Raw genomic sequence first — 8,582 nt, 5'->3', positions numbered from 1 at the left:
GGATCCGCAGGCGGGTCCATCTCGTGCCAATGTTGGGTTGACACCGATGGCTCCTCCAGTCACACCCTCGGTTCCTGAGCCGAGCCGTGCACCTTCGTCTGCTTCGCCTGTTGATAGGTTTGAGCAGATGATGCTGTTGATGCAGCAGCAGCAGATTCAGCAGCAGCAGCAGCAGGAGTTCCTCTCTTCCATGGCTGGCATCTTTCCTCAGTCAGTGGGGGTGACTCCACCTGTTTCACCTATGCCTTCATCTGGGAGTGCCAGTGCCAGCAGCACATTCGAGCGATTCCAGCGCTTGCGACCTCCTACTTTTACGGGTTCTCATAGACCCGAGGAGGCCGAGTATTGGATAGACCGCATCTCTAAGATGCTGAGACCGCTGCACTGCTCTGAGATTGAGCAGGTTAAGCTTGCCACCTTCATGTTTGAGAAGGAGGCCAGTCTGTGGTGGGACAGTGTGCTTCGCACTGTCGAGGAGGATTTTGTGTGGTCGTGGCAGGCGTTTGAGGCTCGTTTCCACGAGAAGTATTTTCCGGTGACGTACCGACATGAGAAGGAGAGTGAGTTCCTTCGCCTCCGCCAGGGAGGGTTGTCGGTTACGGAGTATGAGAACCGGTTTACTGAGTTGGGGCGGCATGTTCCTTTGATCCTGGGTGATCAGCCGATGAGGATGCGGTGTTTCTCTGAGGGACTGAGACCTGAGATCCGATCGAAGATTTGCTGTGCTAGCATTTCTTCTTATGCGGAGCTGGTGAGCATGTCCTTGCGAGCAGAGCAGGACGGAGATAGAGCGTCCCGCATGCGAGCACCGATGGTTCCTAGGCCGCGACCGGACTTTCAGGGTGCACCTTTCCTCAGCAAGAAGCCGCGAGTTGATTCTCCTCGTAGGCGTTCAGCGCCACCCGCTCAGCAGATGAGAGCTGATCTTCGATGTTCTTATTGTGGGAAGGTAGGGCACTTGGACCGTTTCTGCTTCTCCCGTCTGCGAGCAGGTGGTTTTACTCCACCGCAGAGGGTTAGCCGTCCGATGCCTCAGGTTATTTCTCCTCCTCCTCTTCGATCAGCGCCAGCTCATCCATCCTTCAGACCTGCAGTTCCTGGTTTCAGGCCACCTCAACGGCCCATGGTTCCTCCGCCGAATCGTCAGCAGCAGGCTCGTGTTCATGCGCTTTCAGCTGAAGCGCCTATGTCTGACTTAGTGCCGAGGTCCTTTGAGGTGACAGCGCATATTGAAGGTATTCCCGTTTCTGTGCTAGTGGATACAGGGTCCACTACTTCTCTTATTTCTTATGCGGCAGTTAGGCGTTTGGGTTTGAGATCTGTTCCTATGCAAGGAGTGACGCTTACTACCGCTACGGGGATGTCCTCTGCTTTGGACAAGCGTTGTTTGGATTGTTTGGTCGATCTAGGAAGTGGATTGATCCGTGTTGATTTGCTAGTCGCACCGCTTTATCACTACAATGTTATTATGGGTATGGATTGGCTCACGAGGATACGGGCCGAGATTGATTGTGAAGCTAGATCAATGACGATCGATGGACCTGAGGGCGAGACTGTTACTTTCCCAGTTCAGGTCAGTTACCCTATTCGTATTGATTTTTATTCTTCTCTGTTGGAGAGTTCGGCCGAATCGGCGTTGGTTAGTATGCCGGTAGTTCAGGAGTTTGAAGATGTGTTTGAGTCGACTCCTGAATTACCTCCTCAGCGTGAGATTGATTTTGCTATCGATCTTATGCCTGGTGCGGCACCAATTTCTTTACCCACCTATCGTATGCCTCCAAGTGAAATGGAGGAGTTGAGGAAGCAGATAGATGGTTTGCTGGAATTGGGTTTTATTCAGCCCAATGTGTCTCCTTGGGGAGCACCTGTTTTGTTTGTGAAGAAGAAGGATGGTTCCTTGCGATTGTGTATTGATTATCGCAGGCTGAATCTGGTAACTGTGAAGAATAAGTATCCTTTGCCCAGGATTGATGATCTGTTTGATCAGTTGAAGGGGGCATGGTACTTTTCGAAGGTTGATCTGCAGTCAGGGTATCATCAGTTGCGCATCAAGGATGGGGACGTGCAGAAGACCGCTTTTAGGACTAGCTTCGGTCATTATGAGTTCCTTGTGATGTCGTTCGGTCTGACGAACGCACCGGCCGTGTTCATAAATCTGATGAACAGGGTGTTTTGGCCTTTCCTGTTTCGATTCTTCATTGTCTTTATTGATGACATCTTGATATATTCGACGAGCCGGGCAGAGCACGAGGAGCACTTAAGAGCGGTTTTGGATACTCTTAGGGAGCATCAGCTTTTCGCACAGTTCAAGAAGTGTGATTTCTGGAAAGAGGAAGTCAAGTTCCTGGGACATGTTGTGTCCAAGGAAGGAATAGCCGTCGACCTTGCCAAGGTAGCTGCAGTGCAGGACTGGAAGCAGCTTGGTTCAGTTACTGAGGTGAGGAGTTTTCTGGGTCTTGCAGGCTATTATCGACGCTTCATTCAGGACTTCTCGAAGATTGCCAGACCATTGTCACAACTGATATGGAAAGATTTGAAGTTTGCTTGGAGTGAGCAGGCGGAGTTAGCTTTTCAGGAGCTGAAGGACAAGTTGACGTTCGCCCCTGTGCTAGTATTGTCAGAGCAAGGGGTTAAGTATATTATTTATACTGACGCCTTTTGCGTTGGTCTGGGTTGTGTCCTTATGCAGAAGGACAGGGTGATTGCTTATGCTTCGCGTCAGTTGAGGAAACACGAAGAGAATTACCCTACGCACGACCTGGAATTGGCAGCTGTCATCTTCGCATTAAAGCTTTGGAGACATTACCTCTATGGTGAGGAGTTCGAGCTCTTTTGCGACCACAAGAGCCTTAAGTATATTTTCACGCAGCGTGATTTGAATATGAGGTAGCGCAGATGGATGGAAATATTGAAGGACTTCAAGTTCGATGTTTCTTACCATCCTAGTAAGGCGAACCTTGTGGCAGATGCGTTAAGTCGCAAGAAGGCTATTGAGTTTGCGGCTCCGCTGATGATAGCAGAGTGGGATATGTTGGAGTTCACGCGCGATTTTGAGCAGAAGCTTACGGTGGTTGAGCCGTATGAGGTTATCGCACACATTCGTGTACAGCCCATTATCGATGAGAGGATCGTTGTAGCTCAGGCAGATGATGAGCTTTTGGTGAAGATGAGGCAGCGAGTTGGTACAGATGAGAGCTCCGACTGCAGTGTTAGTTCTGATGGGGGCCTACATTTTCATGGCCGGTTATGTGTTCCTGACATCCCTGACTTGAGACGTGAGGTTCTCGAGTTAGCCCATAGTTCTAAACTTGCGATGCATCCAGGTAGCACGAAGATGTATCAAGATATGAAGAGGTCTTATTGGTGGGACAATATGAAGGTCCAGATTGCTGAATTTGTTTCTCGTTGTCTCACCTGCCAGCAGGTCAAGGCAGAGCATCGCCGACCTCCTGGGTTGTTGCAGCCCATGCCCATAGCTGAATGGAAGTGGGATTTCATCTCTATGGATTTTATTTCTGGGTTGCCGAGGACGAGGAAGGGATTTGACTCTATTTGGGTGATCGTCGATCGATTAACGAAGTCGGCGCATTTCTTACCGATCAGAGTCACTTACTCTGCAGACGAGTTGGCTAGGTTGTATATCAAGGAGATAGTGCGTCTGCATGGAGTTCCCCTAGAGATTGTGTCTGATAGAGACACGCGTTTTACATCTATCTTCTTGACTTGTATCCAGGAAGTAATGGGTGTGAAACTGAAATTCAGCACCGTGTTTCATTCGCAAACAGATGGGCAGACGGAGCTCGTGAATCAAGTCCTGGAAGATATGTTGCGAGCTTGTGTTTTGGATTTCAAGGACAGTTAGGATGATTGTCTTCAGTATGCAGAGTTCGCGTATAATAATAGTTTCTAGGCGAGTATCGGTATGACTCCCTATGAGGCGTTGTATGGTCGCCCGTGCAGAGCACCACATTGTTGGGCAGAAATTGGTGAGCGTATTTGCTTGGCCCAGAGTTGGTGCAGGTGACTTCTGAGAAGGTTGACATCATTCGACGTCGACTTCTGACAGCGCAGAGTAGGCAGAAGAGTTATGCTGATATGAGGCGTCGACCACTTGAGTTTGTAGTGGGAGACCATGTTTTTCTGAAGGTCTCTCCTATGAAGGGAGTTCTGCGGTTCGGTAAGAAGGGGAAGCTGACGCCGAGATTTATTGGTCCATTTCAAGTTCTGGATTGAGTGGGAGCGGTAGCATACCGCCTTGCTTTGCCCACACCTCTTGCGGGCGTGCATAACGTATTTCATGTTTCTATGCTGAAGAAGTACGTTCCTGATCCTTCGCATATTATCAGTTGGGAGCAAGTGCAGTTGAGTGAGGATGTCACTTATGTACTACGACCGACGCATATTCTGGATAGGAAGGAGCAGGTATTGCGTAGCAAGGTTATCCCTCTTGTGAAGGTGCTATGGATGCATCATGGTGTGGAAGAGGCTACTTGGGAATCTGAAGCTGAGGTCAGGAAGACCTACCCTCTGATCCTTGAGGCTTATATGAAGGTATGAATTTCGAGGATGAAATTTTCTTTAAGGGGGGTAGATTGTAACGACCTTGGAATTTTTGTGATAATCTTTCCTTAAGTAGTTGTTTTTGGGGTAATTAGCGCTATATTCGATTGCTTGTGAAATTCGCATCAATCACTTTAAATTGTATCTGCATGGCTCTAAACTTGTAGATTAGTTAGCACTACGTTACTCTGAAATCTAGGATCTATCGCTAAATCCAGTTGTTCTGGAGAATTTTTGGAACATCTGGATCGGACCTGGACCGCGCGTCGAAAGTCCGATGGCGATGATCTTAGGTTGTTGCGGTCACCGAGTTGGGCTTGACCATCACCTCGAAAATCAAGTCCATGTGATGTTCTGGGTCGATTTGCTTGAGCTCGGAGTGAAGAGTGTGAGAACGGTTGGAATTTATTAAGCTTTTTATGAAATCTGAGTCGTGCCGCTTGCGCAACGATTTTAAGTTATCTGACCGTTGGATTCTGACCTAATTTCACCCTCTGATCAGGATAGTTGGCCCAGGCATATCCTAGTGCTTGTGGACCTGATCAAGATTCCGTGACCGTTGAATTGAGTGTGGTCCGCCACGGCTGATCTGAAGAACCGGTTTGTATAAAAACTCAGCTTGACCTAGATCCATGGTCAAGGAGCTTAAGTTCGACCTTTCGTGGTTATAGGCCCACCAGAAGTGCTTCGTTGGATCGAGAAAGGCTTACTTTGGTTATAACCTAAATATACCTTAACCCTGGGGTTATTTTCATCAAATATAGGCCTATTTATAGTCCTTAAACCCTAGCCCTCTTTTCCATACGAATTTTCTCTAACCCTAGCTTGGAAAGAGAGTGGAAAAGAGAGAGAAAGTGAGAGAGATAAGTTAGTGAATCATCTTGGTTTCTTCCTTGTTCTTCTTCATCTTTGAACCTTCACTTTAAATCGTTCTTCTGACGGTTCTGAGTTCTTTTTGGGGTAAGTTAACCTAACCCTAACCTATGTTAGAGCTTAGACTAGTCTTGGTGTTGTTGTATCTCATTTCTATCCTTATTTTAGGGTATTCTATCGCCGTTGACGAAGACAACTCGTCTAAATCAGTTTGGTGGTTCTTTCTTCGCTTAAGGTGCGGACTTTAAGTGTATAGGTTATGGTTTTCAAGGCTTTCAATCCCAGTTAGTGATTTATTCTTGTTATGGATGAGATTTCACATGCCAAATGTTGCGTTTACATTGCTTTCCTGATATGCATGTGCTGTATTGAGATTTGTGTATTCTATGTGTATTTATAAAGTACCGTATACGTATAAAATATGCACTTGTGTTTGCCATGATTATTTGTCATGTATGTATGCTAGATGCCTGTATGACAACTCCTTGGTAAAAGGAATTGTCTAAGTGCATTTATTCCAACATACGTCATATATGTTATTCCATGTATGCTAAGTGTTTGTAGAAATGCATGAATGATCTAAAGTGTAATTTATTACACTAATTGTGGGCGTTGAGAAGTGATTCTCAATACTCCTATTGATGCGCATGATTTCCTTTATGCAGTTACATTCCAAGTTATTTAAATTCAAGCATCACCTATGCTTACATTTATGTTAAGTTAACATTCTTCAGTTGCGTATGTACCATGATTTAAGTTGTTGTTCCATCACTGTTTTACATTCCATATGAATATCTGTAGTAGTGTAAGATGTTTGGGACTATGCATTAGTCCAGGAAATCGGTAATTGACCCTATGTTCGTGGTTGAGATTGCTTTCGCCACGCAGGATGTATGAGACAAACCCGAGTCGTATTAGAGTTGTCAGCAGTGGTTTGGCCACGTGGAGTGTTTGCGCACTCTATGTCGTTCAATTCAACATGCGCTCGTGCTAGTCGAGTTCGTCAAGTAACCCGATTGTCCGATGTATGTTCACCATGTATTGGACGCTATTGCTTGAATCTAGGGTACCGAACTTACCAGTGAAATCCTATTAACTATGGTACTTGATCTGCTAAGATTCATGAGCCGGACATGGTGGTATGGGACACCGTGGTCGAGCTGTTGGCCTACGCTGGGGTGACGAGCCTCCCCGTAGTGACCAGTGAGCAACTAAACTCGTGAGCCGATTATGGTGGTATGGGACACTATATTCATGCTGTCGGCCTACATTGATTGGTGACGAGCCCTTTGTAGTGACCTCGAGCATACCTGGATACCGCAAGGAGGTGACGAGCCGAATTGTGGTAGTAAAGGCATGAAAGGCGTGCATTGATTGGTGACGAGCCCTTTGCTACGACCTCAAACATATGATCGTATGAGATGTCTAGGATTGACGACCCTAGTATGGATCACTGTTTGGATGGTAACATGAGGAAGGTATCTTAGCTTCCCAATCCTGCTGTGTGAAATGGACTAATAACAACTTGGTAATCATATCCATGCACCGCATTTGCATGTGCTTTGTAGATGTGGCGCACTTTGAGGCGATGTCATGCGTAACGTAAGATGAAGACGCCGAGGGTGTACGCGTGAGGGCACGCATCATATTGCATACATCCTTGCATTAATAAGAGTACTTAGGATTTATTTAATTGTCCTGCTTTATCATTACTGCTTGATTAAACTGATAACATGTTAACCAGTGCCTTATTGTTCCACTGAGTTGATCACTCACTCCCACGTTTCTGGGGCGGTGTTAAACACCCACCAGACTTTGTCTTAGGCTCTGATGTTGTAGATGTGGATGCGACTTCTGAGGCAGAGCGGGAGCTGGATGATGATGAGGCTGCGTTCTCTTATATACAGTTTTCAGACGAGTTCTAGCGAGCCTTGGTCTGATGCGCGGGATCTCTGGGATTATTTTTGGGAACTTAAATGATGTAACTTGATACTTACAATTTTGTTAAATAACACTTTCATACAATCTATCTTGTATATGTATTTCAGGGATTTACACTTGTACACATATTTTTCTATAAGTCTTCCGCTTGCTTTATTCACTTATCATTGAATCATATCTGTGTTTTGGCTTAATCTATTCCATGTTTTATGCACTAATACAGTCAACATACACCCATCATTAATTATGTTGCATAAGTGATGTTTTGAAACTCGGGAGCTGAGTTATGCTCGACCCCCGAATTTCAGGGCGTTACAACTATAAGCTTTTGTTCGAAGTTTCGCATGAACTCTACCATATTCCATTCTTCTATCATCAGCGGAGCTCTAAATTCTATTATCTTCTCGTGGCTCAACGCATCGGCTACAACGTTGACCTTACCAGGATGGTAGGAGGCCTCAAAGTTGAAGTCTTTCAAGGTCTCCACCCATCGTCGCTGCCTCATGTTCAGGTCTCTCTGCCTAAAAATGTATTTGAGGCTTTTGTGAGCACAAAAGAGCTCGAACTATCTCCGTAGAGGTAATGTGTCCAGAGCTTTAATGCGAAAATGACTGCCGCTAATTCCATATCGTGCGTGGGGTAGTTTTCCTCATGTTTCCTCAACTGTCACAATACATAAGCAATCACTCTATCCTTTTGCATAAGAACACAACCCAGACCAACACGAGACGCGACGGTGTATATAGTATATCTAACCCCTTGTTCTGACAATACTAGCATGGGTGCGGACGTCAGCCTATCCTTCGATTCCTGAAAGGCTGCTTTTGCTTTCTCGTTCCAGGCAAACTTAAGATCTTTTCGAGTGAGTTGAGACAGCGGTCAGGCTATCTTGGAAAAGTCTTTAATAAATCGACGATAGTAACCTACAAGGCCGAGAAAACTCCTCGCTTCAGTAACCAATTCGGGTTGCTTCCAGTCTTGTACTGCGGTCACCTTAGCGAGGTCCACGACAATACCTTTCTTATACACCATGTGTCCCAGAAACTTGACTTCTTCCTTCCAGAAGTTGCACTTCCGGTATTGAACAAACAACTAATTCTTCCTAAGAGTATCAAAGACTGCTCGCAGGTATTCCTCATGATCTTTTCGGCTCTTGGAGTATATCAAAATGTCATCTATAAATATGATGACAAATTGGTACAGATACG

This window comes from Magnolia sinica, chromosome 4, assembly GCF_029962835.1.
Source record: "Magnolia sinica isolate HGM2019 chromosome 4, MsV1, whole genome shotgun sequence".
NCBI lineage: Eukaryota > Viridiplantae > Streptophyta > Magnoliopsida > Magnoliales > Magnoliaceae > Magnolia > Magnolia sinica.
The sequence above is the reverse complement of the archived record's forward strand: the minus strand, read 5'-3'. Positions refer to the sequence as shown.